At 34.1% G+C, this 26,294-nt stretch overlaps 2 pseudogenes; one reads left to right on the forward strand and one right to left on the reverse strand.

The window, feature by feature from the left end:
* Window positions 1-8,636: 8,636 nt before the first annotated feature.
* On the reverse strand, window positions 8,637-13,885 carry LOC106145321 (olfactory receptor 2G3-like; annotated as a pseudogene).
* A 678-nt stretch (window positions 13,886-14,563) lies between these two features.
* Window positions 14,564-25,637, forward strand: LOC106145322 (olfactory receptor 2G3-like; annotated as a pseudogene).
* The last annotated feature ends 657 nt before the right edge of the window (window positions 25,638-26,294 follow it).

The raw sequence follows: 26,294 nt of genomic DNA on the forward strand, positions 1-26,294 counted from the left end.
AAGAAGAAGACTTCTTTTTCTGGATCACATCTATTAATTTGTTTTGAGGGAAAAGTAAAAATTTATTACAGAAAAAAAATAACATAACCAATCAAGAAATTAAAGTTAAAACAGAATTTATTATAGGGAGATTCATGAGAAAGTCATTATACAAATGGACTCTATGCAATAAAAACAGTGAATACAGAGTTATGTATAAATTACTCTTATAAATACAGCTGATTAAAATCTCACTAAACAAATTCAGGCGTGAGAAAAATTTCTTCCATTTTAAAGAAATTAATTGTTCTTCATCACTCATTTCTATCAGGGTAATGGAAACGTAGTTAATTTGAAATATCTTACTCATTTTTTCCTGAATTACACCCGAGTAGGAGCCACCTGATTCTCAATGTTCTCTGGTCTTGTAGAGGTTCACTACAGATCCATCAATGTCTCAGGATTTCAGTTAGCAAAACACAGTGCTCACCCTGGAACAGTCACATCATTTGCTCTGCCCCTTTGGATTCAATGGACTATTTTGCCACTTATGTGGATAATTTGATATTATGTGATAATTTGATCAAGCTCAGAAAATTAATTAATCAAAGAAGGAATCCGAACAAAATTAATAGAACAACACGTAATGAAAAAGAGACATAAATGAAAATGTATACAAATATAATTTTAGTGATTGAAATTTGGAACTCAAAGGATGGGTCAAATAGAAAAAAAATATATAAGACAAACTTAGTGAATTGAAAGGTCCAAAGATTTCACAGAGAATAAGATAAAATAAATAAATGTATGTCTTTTTAAAAAATCTGGAAAAGATTAGCAATTATAAGATTAACAAGAAGATTCAAAACGTTATTCAATCAAAATCTCCAAAAAGATCTATTGCTCTATTTTCCCATGCTTTGAGGTACTGTGTTATAGGTGAAATTTAGAGAAATAACTTCTAAGAGTTTTTTTAGATTTTTTTAAAAAAAGACACAGATCATCAGCTTTGAAAAGCATAACAAAAATCCGTCAGTACAACTAGGATCAATACACATGTGATTATATCATACTAAAACTATAGAATTATTAAACAGAAATTTTTGAAAATCAAAATAGAACAAGATATTCTTAAAGTAATACAGCTTTATAGTCTAGAAGTTTTGTTATTTTGCCATACACATTTAGATCTATAATCCATTAGAAAATAACAACCGTGGGGATTGGGTTGTAGCTTACTGGTAGGGTGCTTGCTTAGCATGTGTAAGGAGCTGGGTTTGATACCCGGCACCACATAAAATATAAAAACAAAATAAAGATATTGTGTCCATCTACAACTAAAAAAATATTAATAAATCAAATTAACAACTGTATCTTGTGAGAGGTAGATGTCACTGTTTATTTTACTCAGTGATACCAAATTGAATTAATGTCACTAAAGAAATATCTTTTCCTCCAATGAACTGCAGTGGTACATTGTCATGAATTAGGTGACCCTATAATGTGAGTCTTTATGTTTTGTGTTCATATTTACAATATTGAGCTCTATTATTTACTGTAGCTATACAGTAGGGGTTTTTAAATATCTAGTAGTATAAGTTTTCTAACTCTGTTTTTCCAGATTTTCTGGGCTACTGTAGGTCTTCTAATTACACTTCTGAGTTTCAAAATTAATTTTATAATTTCCAAAAAATATCTACTAAAATTTTGACTGGCATTGTATTGAATCTATGATCTACATAGTGAAGATTTTTCTTCTTGAAAATATTTTATCTCCTCATCCTTAAACAAGATTATTTTCTATGTTTATTTGCATCTTTAAAAATTCTCTCAGAAATTATATACAGTTTTGATGTAATTGTTTTATGCCTTTTTTAGATTTCTTTATATGTAGTTGGTGTTATAATGTTGAAATTTGTCTAATTTTGCAGCCAATATTTAAATAGAGCATTTTGATTTTATGTATTGACCTTATATTTGGTGATCTTATGAAATTTATTTATAAATGTTATATTTTTATAGATTTTTAAAATTTCCATTATATATTACATAATCTATGAATAAAGAATTTTATTTTATCTTTTCCAGTTTCTAAAACTTGATTATCTTCCTTATTTTTGCACTGGCCAGAACTGTAAGCAAATATGAAAAGAAGTGGTGATAGTAGTATTTTCACATCTTCCCAAGCTCAAGGGAAATATATATGTCAAACATGCTTCAGGGATGCTACCAAAATGATCCTCAGTCTTAGAGTATCTGGAATGGGCTCATGAATGTGCCCAAAGGAAAAAGAGTTGGCTTCAAATATCTGATATGAGCAGAGGAAAAGATATAGAAGCATATCACTCTGCTACTTAATTATGACCATTCTCACTCTTCACATCTTCTTTCTCCCAGTTTCAACCACAAAGGAAGCAGAGGGAACCTAGAAACAGTGGGAAATAACATAGAAGTTGGAAGCTGGTAAATACAGAAAATGTGGCAATAGGTCCTGCACACTCTAAATCCCACCAACTCAGTATAGGTTTTAGTTGGTAAAGAAAGATGATTTTTCATGAAGATAAGGGATTTTGATTATGAAGTTGATTTAGTTATAATAACTGATAAAGTGGTATTTTTCTTCTTACCAAAATAATTGTAGAAGTTTTGTAAAGATTAACTTAGGGTCCCAGTAACATAGGAAATAGTAATTCTACAGAATATTTTCAAATGTCCCAGTCCAGGAAGCATAGGAGTAGGATGACAGTAGAATGAATCATACACTATTATCTTATGTGCACATATGATTACATGACCTATATAACTGTACATCATATACACCCAGAAGAACAAGAAGTTACACTCCATTTATGTATGATGTGTCAAAATGCATTCTACTGTCAATGTATAAAAATTAGAACAAAATTTTTAAATGGCTGAATAAAATAAATGTCCCAGTCTATTGTCAAAACAGCTAAGATTATCGGACACTAACAGCTATGCACAGTATCCGTTATAAAAACAAACCAGTGTAAAACCTAAAGAGGAAAATCTCAAAGAATATCCCACTGAAACCAAAATTCTACCTAGTTTTCCAAAGTCTCTGCAGAAGAAAAGCTGTCCTCTCCAAGAAGTAACCAGAATGAGAACTTATGGATTACTAGACCCTGGCTGACTACCTAGTTCATGAGTATGAACTCTCTAAACAGTGAAGGCCGTCTCCAAGCCTCCCACGTATTCAACAAAGGTGAACGCTTTTCTTGTTCAGGACACTTAAACACAACCTCTGACCAATCACTGGCTGAACACTAAACAGAACTGACCCAAAGTAAGATAAGATTTCAAGGTAAAAAGAAAAGCAGAACTTATCAGGAACATCAGAGATTTTACACAACCAGGTAGATAGAGTTTACTGAATTAGTCTGGGAGAGTTATTAAAGAATCAAACAAAAAACAGTAGCAAGTCATAGGGGGTTAGGGAGGATCAGCACCCAGAGTGCTACAACATAATATTTTAATATCCGGGTTCCAGCAACAACAACAAATGGAAAAAAAAACAGTGAATTATGACTCATCTTGAGAAAGGACAAAGAAACAGCAGGCAACAAAACCTGTCCATGAGTGTGCTCAGATGCTGAACTTAGAAGATTGGGCTTAAACTTACTCATACTCATCCCATCTTTCATGCTTTGCTTCAAGGCTCAATAGAGGAGGTGAGCTTTATTTTGTCTAGGGCTATTAATCCTTCTTTAAATATTTTAGAATACAAGAAAAACTCATGCACATTCAGGTTCTAGGCAGATGATATTAATGACAGAGTGGATCAGGTCTGAGAAAACACTTGCAGTAATGTAATGATGGATGACCACCAACATTTAGCTAAGACCTGCACTCAGTTCCAAAAGAGTAGCAGAAACTTAGATAAACTTCAAGCACATACAGAATCTGAAGGAAACAACAACTGTTCAGTTCACTTGATCAATTTTCTGTGCATCAAGTTCCAGGACTGAAAAATATTGATAATCTTCAATAGGATCTGGATTTTTGTTTAGAGCCTATTCATTCTTAAAATGAGTTATTCATATAGAAAAGTAAACTGTTCATAAAGATGCCAGTTGCTCAATGTTTATACTGTGAACACATCTTGATTGAGAAATAAAAACACAGGGACACTCTAGAACAGCCCTCAATTCATCTTCATATAATACTTTTACTTGTCCTCATGTAACCATTATTGTAATTTTAGAACTATATATAAACACAATAATATATCACTGTTTTGTCTCTTCCTTCATTCACTCAACATTGTCTTTCTGAGATTTAATCATAATGGTGCTTGTACAGTAAATCACAAATTTTATAGCAGCATTGTATTTCTTTGAATATGCCATACCATATTTATCCATAATAGTATTGATAGGCATTTAAGTTTATCTAGGGTTACCATTTATGAGCAATGCTGCTATGAATATTTTTGTATATACGTTTTGGAAAATAAAAATGTAAGTATTGCTTTTGAAGAATGCTTAGCCATAAAATAAGTACACATATATTCAGATTTAGTAAATACTATTAACTCTGAAAATTGGTGTAAACACCTACACACCACAGGAGGTGTGAGAATCCCAAGTGCTCCACATCTGTACCCACACTCAATGTTCTGTGTTTTTTTAAATTAATTTTAGCCATCTGTTAGCATGTAGTGGATATCTCATTACAATTTAAACTTTGTACTCCCCTGATAACTAGTAAATTTGACCACATTGTTTTGTTTATAAATCATTGGGAGTTCTTATGTATTATACTTCTTCAAGTATCCAGGTTTTTTCCAAATTTATTTCTAGAAAATATTTATGTCAGATGTTTGGAAAATAAAAAGAAACATTCAAATACTTGTTCTAGGGAAGTATAAATTTGGGAAAAATCAAGGGAAATTTTGTGAAAGCAATTGTAAAATCAATTCTACTTATTGCCCAAATTGAATTTATTCTAGAACCAAAATAGGAGTAAGTATATTTCATCAAAATTAGAGAATCAAGGGAAACATTTAAATAATCATATCATTAAATCCAAAATCAAGTATTTGATAAAATTCAAGGTTCACAAAAATAATTAAATTTTTTTGTAAACTATGAATAGAATGAAACATGGGCAATATGGGCAGTAGACAAAGATAGGTTCTTTTAGACAAATTTGGCATTTCAGATCCAATAAAAATGGTATTATTTATTAGATGCTACTGTAGTAATTAATCATTCATGTGGAAAAGAAGACAGGTGACCACTATCACTCCATCCACAGACATTCTTGCCAGATGATTATATATCCAATGATGAAAGAAAAAAGCTATATGTTCATAGCATCATCACGGTAATTATTTATTAATTAATCAATAAGTTCTTGTAATCTCAAACCATAAGGGAATAGTTTGACTAATTTACCTATGCTGCAATTACTGAAAAGTTTTGTAACCTCCCTTGAGCTGAATTCCTATCCCTAGGAAATACCCTGCTGTTTCCTGGCATAGCATACTTCTTACTTGGAAAGTCTTCCTACTGTATGCACATATGTCCCCATGCTGGTTTACACTCCTTTTATTAACTCTAATGTCTTTCTTTAATTCATTCAGATTCCACCCCCTCTCCCTCTCTCTCTACCTCTACCTCTACATCTACCTCTACCTCTCCCTCTTTCTTGCTGATTTGCATATGCTCCTGGGTTTCTGTCAAACACTCCACACTCAATGCCTCCCAGGCTAAAATCTCTTCCTGCTCCAAATGAGTCCCAAAGTGTCTGAAAATATGTTCCTGCTCAGTGGTTCACAGTGCTCACTTATTATTTTTATTCTATTTAGAATTTATAATAAGAGTGGCTATATTACTTTTACTACTGATAATGATTCCTTGGGCTTTCTTTCTTTTTTTCCTTGAATCATCTTACCTGCAATTTACCAATTTTACTAAATTCTTTCAAAATTGTACTTTTTGCCTTATCAATTTTCTCAGTTATAAACTCTTTTCTCTTTACTTTCTATCTTATATTTGTGGCCTGAAAACAGGTGACAAATATTTCAATTGTTGGAATGGGAATACTTTACTGTAAAAGTCACCTCACTTACCATCTGAAAATGACCAGAAAAATCAGGTGTTATTCTAAAGCTTCTCTCCAGGAGCATGGAAAGAGCCATGCCCCTGATATGGGCAGTAGACATAAAGGAATAATGTTTCTTCTGATTTAATAGTACTCCTTGAGGAAAATCACCAGTAATAGACCATTAAGTGTTGAGCTTTGCTACATGCCACACACTTGTCAGGCCTGTTATGGGTGTTGTCCTCACTTACTCCTCATACTGGGATCATGAAATTGGCACTGTTGCTCCAACTCTATAGATTTGGAAATTAGGGAACTTACTTCAGGAGTTAGAACTAGGTTGGTATGACTCTGGTGCCCAAGACCTTATACAAAACAAGATATTCTTCTAGAACTCATAGTAATGTCCAGCCTCCTTCACATATATACAAATCCCTAAGCAATTTGGTTTATTTAATTCTTCTAAGCATATCCCCTATAATTTCTGATTATATTCTTCCCCCTAACTATAACAAAGTATTTAAATTTGAGTTTAAATAGAATAATTTTCTTTTTCTCATACATTTATGAATTAATACTACATGGCATGGCAATTCAGAGGAGAAAAAGTTATTACTGAATGAGGACATCTTTGTGGAATAGGTGAGATTTCATTTTGGCTTTGAGAAGTTGTCATGGTATAAAGTGCTAAGGTTAATAAAAATAAAATGTTCAGAAATTGCTGCTTAAATAATAGGATAAATGAGAGCATAATGAGGAGATAAAAGACAAATTCAATCAAGATGGTGGAAAACCTGAGATATTGTGCTACTTTAGAATTTATTCTGTAATGATTTAAGAGGCATTTAATATTAGAATATCATAGCCATAAATAGAGTTTAATTTTTTAGAACAATCAAAGTGTTCATTGAAAAAAAAATAAGTCATCAAGATAATAGTTTGAAAATTTAAAAATACAGTCACAGGTACCAACATTTTAAGTGCATCGGAAGCTAGAAGTGGACCCACAAGGAGTCCATGGGCCAGGTATGAAAGGCTGTAAGGCAGAAAATACACTGTACATCTGAGGACATTCACAATCATTAAATTATAGTTTTCCCTCTAAACCAAAGATGCACTAAAACCCATTCCTGCCCAGAGCTATATATTTTCAATCTTTGTTAGGGGCAAGATAAAGGATCTTATCTTGGGCAGTGCCAATGTGAATGTGATGGATGAAATGGGTTAGAAAAACACTAGAGATAGTTTGGAGAAGAGTTTCCTATGTCTGCAAGGGTAAGAGAAATCAAGTAAATTAGGAACTATCGTTACCATTCTTGTACAGTGGAGGAAACTGTGAATTGGCATAGTATAGGTATGTACTTAAACACTATCATAGTTAATTAGCTTCATAGGCCTGGGCTTTGAACCCAAGCACTGTGACTCAAAATTTCAAAAGTAGTTTTTAGAGCACAGATTCCAAAGTCAAAATTGGTACTGACGTGCAAATCGGTGCTGATACAAAAAAGTGTAAAGAAAGATTTTGACTGGCTTTAGTGTTTCTAGTAAATAACAAATTAAATACAATGCAATATAAAATACAAAACAAAAAACACAACTAATGAAGCACATGTTGAGAATGATAGAAGTTGTGTATGAAGACTATGGAGATAGCTGAACACAATTATGTTTTTGAAGAGTATTTTTTAAAATTGTTAAGACTCACTCAGCAATTACCAGTGCCATAAATGACTTTCAGACATTTTGCATGAGTTAATTTATTTAATCTGTACTGGGTATGTAAGAACTGATTGAATTGAGAAAATAAGTAAAGGGCATGAAGAATCATGAATGGCAAGAGTGTAAAACAAAGCTTTAAACCAAGGCAGTGTGGCTCCCCATTCCACATGTTCAACAACCACAAAGACACTGGGGAAAGCAAGCAAATGTTAAATACAATTGAATGCAAGCTTTTGCCAGGAAGAGTCCAAATCAAGCCGAAACTACATTAAATTAATATTTAGTATTTCATTAAGTTATTTAGTAATTATTTATAACAATTATTTTAATTATTACTTGTTAAATAATAATACATTCTCAGTAGCAGTTTAAGGAGATTCATAGATCTGGTCCTTTATGCCAAAAAAATCCCCACTTTTGGAAGTTTGGTTTTGTTATTTTTTTTTCCTTGAAAGAACTGAGACAATTATATACAAAATGTTTGCAACAACATTATAAGAGAATTCTTCTTAAAAGAAACTACTACAATAATTTCTTCAACTAATATATACTTTTCAACTTTTTAAAATTAAATATTATTTTAATTCCATAATCATGTTTGCAAGCAAATATGTATTTATGTGTGGGGAAAGTTTTCCACTCTTTCTATATACTTCAGTCTTTTAAATATACTTAATGAGAGAGTTTGTGAAAATATTTGTGACACATATGTGAGTTTTCATGTGCTACAGAAGTTGAATCTAAATTTTTTTTTTGAGACAATGTGGGCCACAAAGTATTTAGTAAATGCAGCCACACATGCACTGCACATTGGGGAATGGTTATTTGATATTATGTCTCTTCAATAAATTTTCAGCACAAAACGTCCATTAGAAATGTTGCTCTCTCCTCAGCAGTCTCCTCAGGGCTCCTTTCACATCCTTGTTCCTCAAGGTGTATATGAGGGGGTTGAGCGTGGGAGTCACAACAGTATAAAAGAGTGTGAGGAACATGCCCTGGCTGTGGCCAAAGGATCTCTGTGGTTGGATGTATATGACTGAGCTTGTCCCAAAACAAAGAGACAACACTAGTAGTTGAGAGCCACAGGTCCCTAGAGCCTTGAACCAAGCTTGAGATGACTTAATTTTTATCACAGCATGCGCGATAAATCCATAGACGACAGATATCAATGCCATGGGAAGGAGGAGGAGAACTAATGTAGCCACAAAAAGCTGGACTTGGTTTGCATGGATGTCAACACATGCCAACTTGATCATGGCAGGCACTTCACACAAGAAGTGGTGGAGGCAATGGTGCCCACATGGAGGAAGCCACAGGATGATTGTGCTTCGGATCAGAGTGTTTCTCACTCCACTTATCCAGGATATTCCTGCCAGGGCCTTTCAGAATGATGGGTGTATGACAGTCGTGTAGTTGAGAGGTCTGCAGACAGCCACATAGTGGTCAAATGCCATGATAGTAAGGAGAACACACTCTGTGGAACCTAAGGAGAGGGACACGTGGATGTGGTTGTCTTGGCTGGTCTCCTCAGGTTCCACAACAGGTCGGGCACGATGCTGGTAGTGAAGGCAAGGTCAAGAAAGGAGAGATTAGTGAGGAAAAAGTACATAGGTGTGTGGAGTTTGGAATCCAGACTGGAGACCAGGATGATGGTTGTGTTGCCCACAAGGGCCAGAAGATAGGATATCAAAACTACCACAAAAAGGATGATTTCCAACTGGGGCTGGTCTGCAAATCTAAGCAAATAAAACCTCCTTCAGAGGTTTCATTGTTTTCTTCCATCTTTCAAAGGTAAAAGAAAAAATAGAAGTTCAATCCAGAGAAGTATCATTATTGCTTTTTACCTACAATATTTGAGATAAAATTTTAGGTAAGATTCTTAACCAGTGAAATTACACAAAGAAGAAAAGATATAATTATTAAAAGACATTTAGGAATGTCTTTTAATGCAAAGGCATTTTTGTGTCATTTTTTGGTCACATTAACTATTTGACACCTTCTCTTTTTTTGCACGAACTGTCTCTTCCCCCTAATTGTCAAAAGTTATTATTAAAGACAATCTACTTAAGAAAAGCTTCCATGTGGTTGCAGTGACAAAAATCTAACATACCACTCAAACCTGATATTTACAGCTTAGAGGAGGAAAAGTTTATTTTGAGCTTACGGTTTCAGAAATTCAGTCCACAGTCAGCCAACTCCATGTTTCTAGGCTTGAGTTGATGTGGAACATCATGGAAGAAGGGCATGGTGGAGGAAACTTGCTACTTCATGGTGTCTGGGATACAGAGAGAGAGAGAGAGAGAGAGAGAGAGAGAGAGAGAGAGAGAAGCCAGGGGGACAAGATATAATCTTTTTTTTAAGTCTTTTTTTTTAGAGAGTGAGAGAGGAGAGAGAGAGAGAGAGAGAGAGAGAGAGAGAGAGAGAGAGAGAGAGAGAGAGAGAGAGAATTTTTAATATTTATTTTTTAGTTTTCGGCGGACACAACATCTTTGTTGGTATGTGGTGCTGAGGATTGAACCTGGGCTGCACGCACGCCAGAGGAGCGCGCTACCGCTTGAGCCATATCCCCAAGATATAATCTTAAAGAGCACTTCAACAGTGAGCCACCTTCAGCCATACCCCTTCTACTTAGAGTTACCACCCAGTACACTGGACCTTTCAGTAATTCATTCATAAAATAGATTAGGCTACATTTCTAATAATCTAATCATCTCACCTCTAAATGTTCCTGCATTAACACAGGAGCTTTTGGAAAACTCTTTATATCCAAACCATAACAGTGGCTATTTAAGTGGGAGGGGAGTAACAGGTGAATGCTGAAACTAATTTTAATCTATCATTGAATGGATTGTTAGTAATCATTGTTCATAGTAATAGAAATTGCAATACAAAAAATAGTGGATAACAGTGAAGAATATGATTAGGAAAATAACTGGAATGCATTTTGTGTCTTTTTTTGTCTCACAGACAAGCTGAATGATGAGGATGATTTTTACATTTAATTAAGTGATCTGAGTGATATGGGGTTAGACTCAGGTGTAAATATAGAAATAAACTAAATATGGCTACATTTTCTTTAATAACATACTTAGGAGTGCTTACATAAAATCCTTTGTCTCTTAAAAATGATGAAAACATAGGTCATATATACATATGAAAAAACACAGGTACAAAATCTCAGATGTGCACTCATTTGTTGTGACAGATAACCATGAGATACTTTTATAAAAATAAGGGGAAACTATAACCAATTCCTTTAAAGACAAGGTGCTGGCATTTTTAAAAACAATCATGAGAAGGCAAATCATATCTTGTTCAACTCACTTTAAATTGCTCTGCTTAATAAATAAAAGGAGATTGGATCATATTACAATCCTCCATGCCTCTTCACTTACTATTTTTTATGATGTTATTCTTTGTGCTCCCAAATTTTCTGCTCTCATGATAGCATCTTCTTGAATCATTTACTTTTAGGAATAATTAAGAATCAGTTTTTTGTTTTATTCAGTAAAATTGTGTCTGAAATGTGGGGAAATAATATCTTAATGCTTTAAATTCTAGACCTAAATGCTTAGATATGCATAGCTAATAAAGAATTCTACTCAGCAAGCCTGAATAATATGCTATATAGAGTCCCACATTCTGCATATTCCTAATGCTGCTTAACACAAAATGATAATTTGTCTCAGACTGGTATGTTTTTAGTTTTAGTTACTAAAGTAACTGATTCAATAGTTTAAACAAATGCTTAGCTCTAATGGAAGCATAAGTTTTTCCTATTGCCTTAAGAAAATAACACAATGTACATATTTTTAAAAACTTTAGAATCATCTTAAATTTGAACTCTTTCAGAATGTAATGTTCTCTTAAATATGCATTTATTCATAAGCATAAATACAGGCATTACCAATTTTCTAGTATTTTAAAATCACATAATTTGATAGGATGTTTAGAAGAAACTTTAGAGATAAAATTTTAGTTTGTTTCCTTTTTAAGATTTATATATATATATATATATATATATATATAGAGAGAGAGAGAGAGAGAGAGAGAGAGAGAATTTTTAATATTTATTTTTCAGTTTTCGGTGGACACAACATCTTTATTTTATTTCATGTGGTTCTGGGTCTCGAACCCTGCTCCCCGCGCATGCCAGGCAAGCACGCTACCACTTGAGCCACATCCCCAGCCCCCTTCAGTGGATTTTATCCTCCACATATTCCTAACAATCCAGCTATAGGATAAGCCCCAAAGGTGTAAGCACATAGAGGACAGTACCTATGGAGAGCTCATATTTCCAGAAGGTTGTTTCCACACAAGCAATTTTAATCAGTGCAGGCTCCTTGCACATAAAATCATCCACCCTGTGGTGGCTGCAGAGAAGCTGTTGGAAAAAAAAAAGGTGGTCTAAACTGTGAACTCCACAAAACCACTTGTCCAGGACACAACTACTAGTTACTGGAGAAGCTTTGGGTACATGATAACATCATAATGGAGAGGTCTACAGAGAGCATTGAAATGGTCATAGGCCATAACAGTCAGGAGGACACACTCTGTAGAGCCCAATCCCAGAGCAATGTATAACTGATGGTCTTCTCAGGGCCCTTGATATTCCAAAGCATCTGTGATACATACTGGTAATAAAAGAGTGGTTCAGGAAGGAGAGATTGTAGAGGAAGAAATACATGGGTGTGTGGAGTTTGAGGTTCAAGTGTGAAACAAGTATTATTGCTGTATTCCCCAGCAGTGTCAAAATGTAGATAACAGAGATGACAAGAACAAGAACCATCTCCAGTTGAGGTTGGTCAGAAAATTCCAGTAAGATAAAATCTGCAGGGTTGCTAAAATTGATTCCTTTTATTGTTCCCAATTGTGACTTATCTTTCTCAATAATTTCTATTTTATTCCTGTGGGAATAAAAAACCTATACTGTAACCAATAAAAAATAATGAACAAAAACTTGAGCATTTCATTACTGGAATTATATACAAAGAAACAATATACACATATAAAATAATGTAATAATAAACTGTGTTGTTAAATAGAATAGGAGACAAATGCATATCATAAACATCCCAAATACAAACATAAAATAGACATTAGAATCATACAGCAAAACAGGGTTGAGATATATCCTGAACTACCTGGAAATGAAATACACATGCCATCAATGAGCAAACTGCAAAAAACAAAGCAAGTTGAAAATAAAATGATTTCTATACACATAGATATATGATAATTATACAACAGATATAATAGATGCATAAACTAAAAAATACATAGAGTAATTAGAGTTTGGGATACAGTAAGAATAATTATATGAAATAGGAGCTATTAGACATGTCTATCATTAATATTCATTGATTTTCTAAGAAGCAATCAATTACTGAAGGTACAATCAACAATCAAATTAAGGAAAATCTTCTGTGATCTCTCTATTGGAGGTGTTGTTCTGCTTTATAAATATTGCTCTCTAGAAAAATCTAATTCATTTTAAAATCTAACTCAAGGCAACACACTTTAAGATGTTTTAATTGTAAGATACACAAAGTAGAGAGAACTAACATAATCCATTGACCTTTTATAAAATAAATTATATAGCCTGTATAAGTATAGTTCAAACTACTAACTTGCAAAGTTAAGAAGTATAGTTATGAAAATTCAAACTTTGATTGGTCAATTTTGGAGTTCCCCAAAAACTCCCTGCAGCATATTGATTAACTATGATAGTTATAAATATTCTTTTATAAAAGCCTTTCTAATGGAAATTTCTGATTAGATCTCAAACAGCCTAACTAGAAAACAAATAAATCTATAAATTTTAGATTGTTATGTTCAGATTCAGATAATTACATAGCCCATTAGGAAAATATGAGCCTAATTTTCTTTGGCATCTGAATGAGCTCTCTCTCTCATTCAGTGAGTAGGACCATGGAACAGAGTAGAGGAGAGTGTGACTGTGATCAAGTCCTCTAGAGACCAAGCAGGAAGTAGGTCTGATTTTATTGTTCAGTTACCATGCATATATACTCAGGTAGTAGCTAAGCAGATTACAAGCAGCCACCAATACAATCTCTGGCCAACTCTTCCTGCAGCGACCAATCAAGGAATGGGCCATGGATCAAGCACAGGGATTACAAAATGCAGCCTCATGCCCAGGGCTGTGCCTATGGGGTAAGCAGTTTGCCACTCACACACCTAGCACAGGGGAGTGGTTTGCCACTCACATGCCCTTAACCTATGCCACTTCCATGTATGCAGTATTCCATGCACTTGTCCCCACATCTCACTGTGCTGCAAGGACTTCTTCCAGGATTGCTGTTTTTCATTCAGTGGCCTTTACATGGTTACATAAGTGTCTCGAAACATAAGAAAAAATTATTGCTATTATAAACAGTAAGGCCAGGGTAATACCATTATAAGGATTAGTTAATTTGGCTACCAGGTTTTTCCAATGTTCAGTCCATCCCAGGAAAAAAGAAGATGTTGTCAAGACAGACAACTTCATCTCATTGATTTTGAAAATTGCCTTAGTAAGGTTATGCATAATCATAACATAGTAAGCATCCCAAGTGCCCTTAAAATACTGAGAAAAAATAGAAAAGTGTAAGGTTACATTTTCAGATACAGCATATTGTGTGATACAAATACTACAAAATTCAGGGTCTCAAGTGATCCTGTGCAACATAAACAGAATATCTAGTTATTCCTGGTGGAGGTCTAGTTCTTGCTGAATAACTTAAATAGTAGCTCAGGACAGTTTATTAAGTCGTTTTGAATGACAAAGGCTTCTGTCATGGCAGTAGACAGCATTCTGAGTAGTCTGGATACTCTGAGTGAGCAAAGCAGCAGCAGTGGCTATGGAGGCGATGGAGGCTACCAGGGCAATGATTACAATTAGAACAAAATAAGGAGGGCGAGGGGTGGTGGAAGTGAGGATACCATGAAAATAGAAGGAAGATCTGTGGAGTAGGGGAGAGCTAAATTAATATTATCAAATGGTTATACTACTGCTATCATCACACAGAATCAATGCAATCCCCATCAAAATACCAGTGACATTCTTCTGAGTAGTTTGAAAACAGTAATTGGATGAGAATTCTGAAAAGTAGATTTACATATTTGTTAAAAGTCATGTGAAATTAAATCATAATGCCAGGTGTGGTGGTACATGCCTGTGATCCCAGCTGCTCAGAAGGCAGAGGCAGGAGGATCACAAGTTTAAAGCCAGCCTCAGTAATTTAGCAAGGCCCTAAAAACTCAGCAAGACTCTGTCGCTATATAAAATATAAACAAGTGGTGGACTTGAAGATTGCAGGCCAGAGGGAGGCAGCATTCTGTGTTTCTCTGTGATGCAGATCTCACCTAATCATAATACTGCATCTTGGAAAGTGTTAAATGACCTCTATACAACTGCTTTCTGCAGAAATCACCAGCACTGAGACCACACACAGGGCTCTGAGCCTTAGCATTGATCACGACTCTGGAATCCTGGCCCCCAATACCCAAAGTCTGAAGTTCTATCCAAGCAGGGCTCGAGAGCATCTTACCAGAATCATCTATTAGCACCTCTGCAGAACTCCCAGACTTTAATCCACTCCTACTCAAGTCACTAAGCTACTACCTACCCATAGCACAATGCCATCACCCAGTTCCCCTCATCTCACCAGACACACTGGTGCTGGAAGCAGACTGCCTGCATCTTGACTCACCTTCCTCATCATACTTGGTGGGGGCAGCTTCCAGATTGGATCTCCGGCTGGCCAGGTACCAGGTTTTCAACTCCACCCTCTCCCCAGCAGTGGTAACCCAACACAGCAACTGCCCAACACAAAACAGCTCTCACTTGGACAGGTATGCAGTCTGACCAGGGGACTGCTCAAGGGAGCCCCAGTGTAAGAGGTTCCTCAATTGAGAACTGCTAAGGGAGAGGGGCTAAAGTTTGGAGCCTAAGAGAGAGACAAGGAACTGGGAAATCTCCAGACAAGAAAGGGAGATAGTACTGGGTGCTAAACTCATATGAGCAGTCCCAGAAAGAGAACCATGAGTTGCATTCTCCCTGTAGGGACTGTCCAGTGCCACTCCTGGCTTCCAGGTGTCCTGCACCAGGACCAGCCTTCTCTCCCTGGATACCTCCACCATAAAGAGGGCAAAGACACCATCTTACAACACACAACCCCACCTGTTGGATGAGAAAAGAAGCAGAAAAGATACTGTTCTCTAAAACTAGCAACAATCTTAGTTTCTAACTTGTAGTATTTTTTTCTCTTTCTCTTCTAGTGTTCTATCCTCCAGCCCTCACATCCCCAACATATGTGAAACCAAAAACTTTGCATGAAATAGGATTTTGAAGACTGAGTCATCTAAATAATATAATATAGAGGTTTTGTATATGCCTTTTTTCTTTACATTTTTTCTTTCATTTTTCTTTCCACGTCCAAATTTTACTATTTTTACATCCTTTATTTTTCTAAATACATATGTGTGTTTGTTTTATGTACTCTACTATCTTCCCATGTACTTGTCTACCCTGAATTACGTCTTGTCTATTCTTTTGCTATTAACCCTCTTCATTAGATTTCTCTTTCACATTTCCTAAGATATATTAACTCTATATCCTTACATCCTACCTCCTCAGCATATCATCCTACACCCCAACCTGTTCATTTTCCACTATCAGAAACCTTTTTGTAAACTATTTTACAAAACTACTGATTATATTTTAGAAAATAATTGAATCCAACATTTCTGTACATTGAGGCTAAGCTGTAAACATCTTAATAACAACAAATTGTTCATAAGGTGGTACATTGTTTATTTTGGGATCTGTTAACATTGTTCTTCCCACAAAGGAGAGTTCTTGGAACTCTACAAGAGCACTACAAACCTAGAAGGTTAAAAACAATAACACCCAAGATCCACAGAGCTGAAAAGGAAGACACACGAGCAACGTGAAAAGACAAGGGAAGAAAGTGCCCCCAAACAAATCAAGACACCACAGTATTAGAATCATTGCCAGCCACAGAAGAAGAAATTACAGAGAAGATGTTTAGGATGTACATGCTTAAAGTATTCTGTGAACTGAAGGAACATATAAGAGAGCAAATAAAGGCAATGAAAGCTCACTTCGACAAGGAGCTACAAAAACAAATACAGGAAACAAAAGATCACCTCAAGAGGGACATAGGAGTTCTAAAACAAACAAACAAACAAAAAAAAAACACCAAATAGAAATCCTTGAAATGAAAGAAACAATAAATCAAATTAAAACTCAAATGAAAGCATCACCAACAGAGTAGACCACTTAAAATATAGGATATCAGACAATAAAGACAAAATGTATAATCTTGAAAAGAACATAGGTTACACATGATAATGATAAGAAACCATGAGCAGAACATTCAAGAAATATGGGATAGCATAAAAAGATAAAATTTAAGAGTTACTGGGATAGAGGAAGGCATAAAAGACCAAAGGAATGAACAATCTATTCAATGAAATAATATAAGAAAACTTTTCAATCATGTAGAATACATTGGAAATCCAAATTCAAGAAACCTATAGGATGCTGAATGTACAAAATCACAACAGATCCACACCAAGTCACATTATAATAAAAATGCCCAACATACAGAATAAAAAAGAGAATTTTAAAAGCCATGAGAAAAATGAATCAAATGACATATAGGGAAAACCAATTAGGATAACAGCAGATTTTTCATCACAGACCCTAAAAGCTGGAAGATCCTGGAAAAACATATATGAAGCTGTGAAATAAAACAGATGCCAACCAAGAATCTTGTATTCAGCAAAATTAGGCTTTAGATTTGAAGATAAAATAAAAAACTTCCATTAAAAACAAAAGATAAAAGAATTTATAGCTAGAAAACTGGCACTAAAAACATCCTTGGACAAATATTTCATGAAGAGAAAACAAAAAACAACAATGAAAATCAGCAGAAGGAGGTAGTACCCTAAAGGAAAAACTAATCAAAGAAGAAAACCAATCATGTTAAATAACAAAAATAGACAATTAGGACTGGGAATACAAACCATGCCTCAATAGTAACCCTGAATGCTAATGGCTTAAACTCACCAATCAAAAGACATAGGCTAGCAGATTGGATTTTTAAAAAAATGATCCAACAATATGCTGCCTATGAGAGACTCATCTGATAGGAAAAGACATACACAGAATGAATGTGAAAGGTTGGGAAAAATCATACAACTCTGAGGTACTGAGGAAGCAAGCAGAGGTTTTCATCCTTGTATTAAATAAAGAAGACTTCAAGCCAAAGTTATTCAAAAGGAGTAAAGATGGACATTATATACTGCTCAAGGGAACCATACACCAACAAGACATAACAATCATAAATATATATTCCCAAAACAATGGTGCAGCTATGTTCATCAAACAAACTCTTCTCAACTTCAAGAGTCAAATTGATCACAACATAATCATCTTGGGTGAGTTTATAACACCTCACTCACCAATGGATAGATCTTTGAAACAAAAAGTGAATAAAGAAATTATAGAACTCAATAATACAGACTTAATAATTTAGACTTTAACTGACATATATAAAATATTTCAGCCTGCATTAAGCAGATACAGTTTCTTCTCAGCAGCACATGAATCCTTCTCTAAAATAGATCATATACTATGCCACAAAGCAATTCATAACAAATATAAAATAGTAGAAATACTATTGGAAATCAATGACAAAATAAAAAATTAAAATTACTCCAACACCTGGAGACTAAACAATATGCTACTGAATGAACAATGGGTTGCAGAAGACATCAAAGAGGAAATTAAGAAATTCTTAGAGGTAAATGAGAACATAGACACAACATATCAAAAACTCTGTAACACTATAAAAGCAGTTCTAAGAGCAAAGTTCATTGCATGGGTATCATTTCTTAAAAGAAGAAAAAATTAACAAATAAATTACCTCACTTTACATCTCAAAGCCCTAGAAAAAGAAGAACAAATCAGCAGCATAAGCAGTTGAAGGCAAGAAATATTTAAAACAGAACTGAAATCAATGAAATCGAAACAAAAGAAACCATTGAAAAAACTGACAGAACAAAAAGTTGGTTCTTTGAAAAAAAATAAATAAAACTGATAGACTCTTATCTATGCTAACAAAGAGAAAGAGAGAACTCAAATTACCAGCATAAGTGATGAGAAAGGTAACATCACAATAGACACTACAGAAATATAAAGGATAATTATAAATTATTTTGAAAACTTACACTCCATTAAAATAGAAAATATTGAAGCCCCCAACAAATTTCTTAAGTCATACAACTTCCATAGATTGAATCAGGATAATATACACAATTTAAACAGACCAATATCAAGTGATGAAATACTGATGCTATCAGAAGGCTACGAATCAAGAAAAGCCAAGGAAAGGACAGATACACAGCCGAGTTCTACAAGATCTTTAAAGAAGAACTAATACCAATACTTTTTAATTTATTTCAGGAAATAGAAAAAGAGGCAGCCCTATCTCTCTCCATGCACAAACTTACCTTGGAATTAAACCAGACAGAGACTCTGCATCTAATACAAGAAAAAGTAGGCCCTAATCTTCATCATGTGGGATTAGGCCCCAACTTCCTATAAGTGCAAGAATCCTATAGTGCAAGATTTAAAACCAAGAATCAATAAATGTAATGGACTCAAACTAAAAAGTTTCTTCTCAGCAAAAGAAACAATCTTTGAGGTAAGTAGAGAGCCTACATCTTGGGAGCAAATTTTTACCCCTCATACATCAGATAGAGCACTAATCTCTAGGGTATATAATAAACTCAAAAATCTAAGTACCAAAAAAAGAAATAACCCAATCAATAAATGGGCCAAGGACATGATCAGAAACTTCTCCGAAGAGGATATACAATCAATCAACAAATATAAGAAAAAATGTTCATCATCTTGAGCAAGTAGAGAAATGCAAATCAAAACTATTCTAACAAACCATCTCTCTCCATTCAGAATGGCAGCTATTATGTAGACAAACAACAATAAGTGTTGGCGAGGATGTGGGGAAAATGGCACACTCATACATTGCTGATAGAACTTCAATTTGGCACAGCCAATATGGAAAACAGTATGAAGATTCCTTGGAAAACTGGGAATGGAACCACCAAACTGACCCAGCTACCCCTCTCCTTAGTGTATACTCAAAGGACTTAAAAACAGCATACTGCAGGGACACAGCCACATTCCATGTTTATAGCATCACAATTCACAATAGCTAAATTGTGCAACCAAACTAGATGTCCTTCAATAGATGAATGGATTAAAAACAGTGACATATATGTGCAATGGAATATTCCTCAGCAATAAAGAGAATAAAATCATGGCATTTGCTGGTAAATAGATGGCATTGGAGAAGATAATGCCAAGTGAAGTTAGCCAATCCCCAAAAAACAAATGGTGAATGTTTTCTCTAATATAAGAAGGCTGACTCATAGTAGAGTAGGGAGGGGTAACATGGGAGGAATAGACAAACTCTAGATAGAGCAGAGGGGTGAGAGGGGAAGAGAGAGGGCAGGGGGTTAGCAATGATAGTGGAAAGTGATGGACACCATTATCCAAAGTACATGTATGATGATACTATTTTGTGTGAACATAATTTTATACAAACAAAAATATGAAAAATTGTGGTCTTTATGTGCAAGAAGAATTGTAATGCATTCTGTTATCATTTATTTTTTTAAAATCAATAAAAGTAAATAAATAAAAATATATAAAAAGTGGCCATGATTAAGCATCCTTAATTTTAATCCCTAGTACTCCCCCCAAAAAACTAAATCATAAAATGGCAACAGTAACAAAAATAATATAAAATTTGTATGAATAGACATAATCATTGGGTATATCTCTGGAAATTTATAATGAAAAATTCATAAACTTTGTAAAAAGGTACAAATATCTGAAGTAGCAACATGCCATACAAATAGTATTTCAAATTAGTGAAGAAATATATTGTTTAGTGGATCAAGTAATGATCCACCAAAATAAAGACAATATTATATATCTGATTTTCCAGAATAACAAATATATATGAAAGAATGAAATATATAAAGAACTTACTTTAAACTTAGAATATCAATAAATAGGTATAAAATTAAGACAAATAATACTTACATAAATATTCACATAGAGTTGGGATTTGAAAAGTTTCTTGAGGCAGATAACACATATGTTTCCTTATTAAATACACAATAAAATGCATATACTTAATTATAAGAAATATTTATTTCAATAATTTATAATGTACAATAACATTTTATGCAAATCTAATGAGTATAAACGTGGAATTTATACAAATAATTTGGTAAACCATTATAATAGAATGTTAATGAGACAATGATCTATGGTTAATATTTTCTGACACTGAAAAAATATTTATACTTGTTAGTGAAAGTAACTGGCATACAAAGGAGACATGGCTCATTTACTCAATTATATAGTTAACTTCTAATAGCAATGATACAGACTTCATTCATAGCACCCATAGCACCTATAACAATGAACTAAAGAACATATGAATGTAAGAAGTCTGAATATGGGTCAGAGAATTTTCCTTTAATACTTTCAGGAGAAACAAAAAAAAATTGGCCTGTTGAGAAATACCTTCCTTTACGTGTCTCTCTTGAGAAAAAAAAGTTCTGGACACTAATCAACTCCATAATTAGAAATTTAGAAATATAGATCCAGATGGTCTTGAGAGAATCCATATCCTGTGTATTTTTCATTTATTCTAATCTGAGCTCCTCCAGGGAAAATTACTCAAGGCATATTTACTTTCACCTGGGTATAGGGCAGTTATAATCACTCCAAGAGATAAACCTTATTATGTTAAGGTCATATCACCAGCAATATTCTCTACATGCCAATAAGTGTGAAAGAGAAAGAGAGAGATGACCTAGAGGATGTAAGTAATCCTCTAAATGTCTTGCATCGCCATGTCTTCCCACTCTGAGCTGCCTCCAGTCACACTAGTCAGCACCAACTTAGCTACTTCCCTGATTGAGTCACTGTGTCTCTCCCTCTGCATGTTCATTAAAAATAACTGTATTCATACAATAAGAACTATCATAAAAAAGCTTGCGGAGAATAAATTTCTTGATCTTTTTGCCAAAAGAAAAAAGGATTTTTCTCTGGACAATTATTTTCCAAATAGTACTTCAGTCCTTTGTTCATATATAAGATGTGAAAAGAGGTTTTTACAATTCTATTTTGGTTTCAACACACACACACACACACACACACATTTTTGAGCACTCTCTTTTCTAGGTCTTGTTCAGAGACTCCATTCAAGCCTCAAGTCAGACTTGAACTGTGGAGAAAGCAAATTCCTACACATCCCATTTCAGAATTAGGAGCTGGTTCTCAGGAAATATATATATATATATATATATATATATATATATATATAGTTATTCTTCAACCTAATCACCTAATCAGGATAAAAAAATAGAATAATTCATGGATAGAAGTGGAAAGCTCTTCTTGAAAAATTACTTATAATCCCAATGTTTTAACAATATTTTGAGTATTGTAATAGTAAAATGTGAGAGGAATAATTAGATTATTCCTACATATTTAAGAATCTTTCAGACTCATAAGCACATACACAAATGTTATTTACCTATATAAAATTAAAATTAAATTGCTATTTTGTGGTAATCATATTACAATGACTACATGTATCAAACATCATGTATATGATGAATATATTCAATTTATATTTATCAATAGTACTTCAGTATAGCTGTAAAAAAGTTCTCTGTAAATAATGTGGGATATGAATTGCACAAACAAAAATGATCTTAATATTATATAATCAGTTTATAAATTCAATTGGTTTTAACAGCACTTTTGAATTCTATTAATTTAAACAGATATGTTACATACTTGATTCTGCATTTAAAATCTTAAAAAAGAAAACAAACTAAAATTTTATCTATAAAGTTGCTTCTAAACCTAATATCCTATCAAATTATGTAATTTTCAAATATAGAAAATTGGGAATTTCTGGATTTATGCTTATGAATAAACTCATATTTAAGAAAACATTACATTCTGAAAGAGTTCAAATTTAAGATGATTCTAAAGTTTTTAAAAGTATATACTTTGTGCTATTTTCTTAAGGAAATGGGAAAAACTTATGCTTCTATGAGATCTGAGCATTTGTTTAAACTACTGAATTAGTTACTTTAGTAACTCAAACTAAAAACATACCAGTCCGAGACAAATTACCATTTTTATGTTAAGCAGAATTAGGAATATGCAGAATGTGGAACTCTATATAGCATATTATTCAAGCTTTCTAAGTAGAATTCTTATTAGCTATACATGTCTATAAATTAGTTCCAGAATTTAAAGCATTAAGACATTATTCCCCCCACATTCCAGACACAATTTTACTGTTTGAATACAAACACATCTAAAGAAAACAAAAAAAGGATCCTTCATTATTCATAAAAGTAAATGATTCAAGAAGATGCTATCATGAGACAGAAAATTTGGTAGCACAAATGATAACATCATAAAAAATAATAAGTGAAGAGGCAGGGAGGATTGTGCTAAGATCCAATCTCCTTTTATTTATTAAGCAGAGCAATACAAAGTGAGTTAAACAAGATATGATTTGTCTTCTCATGATTTAAAAAAACTGCAAGCAACTTGTCTTTAAAGGAATTGGTTATAGATTTCCCCCTTATTTTTATCAAAAATATCTAATGCTTATCTGTCTCAAGATACGTGTGCACATCTGAGATTTTCTGCTTGTGTGTTTTCATATGTATACATGACCTATTTTTTATCACATTTAAGAGGTAGAAGATTTTATGTAAGCACTCCTAAGTATGTTATTAAAGAAAATGTAGCTTTATTTAGTTTCCTTCTATATTGACACCTGAATCTAACCCCATATCTCTCACATCAGTTAATTAAATGTAAGAAACATCATCATAATTCACCTTGTGTGTGAGACAAAAAAAAAAAGACACAAAATACATTCTAGTTATTTCCCTGACCAAATTCTTCACTGTTATCCACTACTTTTTTTGTATTGCAATTTCTATTACTATGAACAATGATTACTAACAATACATTCAATGATAGCTTAAAATTAGTCTCAGCATTCACCTTTTACTCCCCTCCCACTTAAATAGCCACTGTTATGGTTTGGATATGAGGAGTTTTCCAAAAGCTCCTGTGGTAATGCAGAAACATTTAGAGGTGAAATGATTAGATTATTAGAAATGTAGCCTAATCTATTTTATGAATGAATCACTGAATGATCCATTGTACTGGGTGGTAACTGTAGGTGTATGGGGTATGGCGGGAGGTGGGTCACTTTTGATGTGCCCTTGAGGATTATATCTTGTCCCTCTGGCTCCTCTCTCACTCTCTCTGTGCCCCAGACACCATGAAGTAGCAAGTTTCCTCCACCATGTCCTTCTTCCATGATGTTCCACCTCAAGTCAAGCCTAGAACCATGGAGTTGGCTGACTGTGGACTGAATTTCTGAAACTGTAAGCTCAAAATAAACTTTTCCTCTTCTAAGTTGATATTATCAGGTTTGAGTGGTATGTTAGATAGTTTTTTGTCATTGTAAACCAAGTGGAAGCTTTTCTTAAATAGATTGTCTTTAATAATAACTTTTGACAATAAGGGGGAAGAGACAGCTCATAAAAAAAACAGGAGGTATCAAATTGTTAATGATACCAAAAAATGACACAAAATGCCTTTGCATTCATGAATATCTTTTAATAATTATATTTGTTCTTCTTTGTGTAATTTCATGGTTAAAAACCTTACCTAAATTTTATCTCAAATGTTGTAGGTCAATAGTAATAATGATACTTCTCTAAATTGATTCTATATTTCTCTTTTACCTTTGAAGATTGATGGAAGAAAACAATGAAACCTCTGAGGGAGGTTTTATTTTGCTTGGATTCTCAGACCAATCCCAGTTGGAAATCATCCTTTTTGTGGTAGTTTTGATAGCATATCTTCTGACCCTTGTGGACAACACAACCATCATCGTGGTCTCCAGTCTGGATTCAAAACTACACACACCTATGTACTTTTTCCTTACTAATTTCTCCTTTCTTGATCTTGACTTCACTACCAGCATCGTGCCCCAGCTGTTGTGGAACCTGAGGGGACCAGCCAAGACCATCACATCCACCAGCTGTGTCCTACAACTCTACATGTCCCTATTCTTAGGTTCCACTGAGTGCGTTCTCCTTACTATCATGGCATTTGACTGCTATGTGGCTGTCTGCAGACCTCTCAACTACACGACTGTCATGTACCCATCTTTCTGCAAGGCCCTGGCAGGAATAGCCTGGGTAAGTGGAGTGGGAAACACTCTGATCCAAAGCACCATCACCCTGCGGCTTCCTCGATGTGGGCACCGTAGTCTCCACCACTTCTTGTGTGAAGCGCCTGCCATGATCAAGTTGGCATGTGTTGACTTCCATGCAAACCAAGTCCAGCTTTTTGTGGCTACATTAGTTCTCCTCCTCCTTCCCATGGTATTGATATCTGTCTCCTATGGATTTATCACACATGATGTGATAAAAATTAAGTCATCCCAAGCTTGGTGCAAGGCTTTAGGGACCTGTGGCTCTCATCTACTAGTGGTGTCCCTTTATTTTGGGACCAGCTCAGTCTATACATCCAACCACAGAGTTCCTTTGGCCACAGCCAGGGCATGTTCCTCACACTCTTTTATACTGTTGTGACTCCCACCCTCAACCCCCTCATATACACCTTGAGGAACAAGGATGTGAAAGGAGCCCTGAGGAGACTGCTGAGGAGAGAACAAAATTTCTAATGGAAAAAATAAAGGGCAGTGACTTTCTTTTCTGGAAACTTATTAAAGAGACATAATATTAAATGACTGCTCCCTAAAGTGACTGACTGCCTCTCTAACTGCGTTTACATACAGTGTCGCCCACATTGTCTCAAAAAAAAATTGAGATTCAATTTCTGTAGCTCATGGAACCTGTGTGTTAAAAATATTTTCACAAACTTCCTTATTAAATGTATTTGAAAGGCTACACATATAGTAAGAATGAACGATTTTGTAGATTTTCACTGCACATATATACATATACAACTGCATACATGATTAGGGAATTACAATGATATTTATTGTTTGAAAAATTGAAAAATATATATTAGCAAGAAGAAATTTTTGTAGTATTTCCTTTGTAGAACAATTCTCTTGTTATATTGTTGCAAGCATTTTGTATATATTATCTCAGCTCTTTCAAGAAAAAAATACAACATCACCAAACTTCAAAAAGTGGATTTTTTTGGCATACAGCACAATATCTGTGAATCTACTTAAACTACTACTGAGAAAAAATATTGACTTTTAACAAATAATTATTCAAATAATTTAAAATAATTATAAATAATTACTAAATAATTTAATGACTACTAAACATTCACATAATGGAGTCTCAGCTTAATCCAGGCTCTTGGA

Source organism: Ictidomys tridecemlineatus, chromosome 8, assembly GCF_052094955.1.
Source record: "Ictidomys tridecemlineatus isolate mIctTri1 chromosome 8, mIctTri1.hap1, whole genome shotgun sequence".
In the NCBI taxonomy this organism is placed as follows: Eukaryota; Metazoa; Chordata; class Mammalia; order Rodentia; family Sciuridae; genus Ictidomys; species Ictidomys tridecemlineatus.